The sequence below is a fragment of the Myotis brandtii genome, unplaced genomic scaffold, assembly GCF_000412655.1.
Source record: "Myotis brandtii unplaced genomic scaffold, ASM41265v1 scaffold48, whole genome shotgun sequence".
Taxonomy (NCBI): Eukaryota; Metazoa; Chordata; class Mammalia; order Chiroptera; family Vespertilionidae; genus Myotis; species Myotis brandtii.
The window spans coordinates 6,768,119-6,768,352 of record NW_005368341.1 but is presented as its reverse complement, the minus strand read 5'-3'; positions in this window follow the sequence as shown (position 1 = coordinate 6,768,352).

The window sequence follows — 234 nt, the reverse complement described above, 5'->3', positions numbered from 1 at the left end:
GCAAACAAACCAAGCCTCCCTCCCTCCCTCCCGCTGGGCCCGCACCACAGCCGCGCAGGCACCTGGAAATCTCTGGCGGGAAAAGGTTTTTAAAAAACAAACAACAAAAGAAAGGACTTCTCAAGAGCTTTCCAACCTGGAGTAGTATGTGAACGCAAAAACAGAGCATAAAGTAGTTAGAAAGCCCAGTTTCACCGACTGAAAGGCGCTGGAATAAGGCCAGTGAACTTAAAC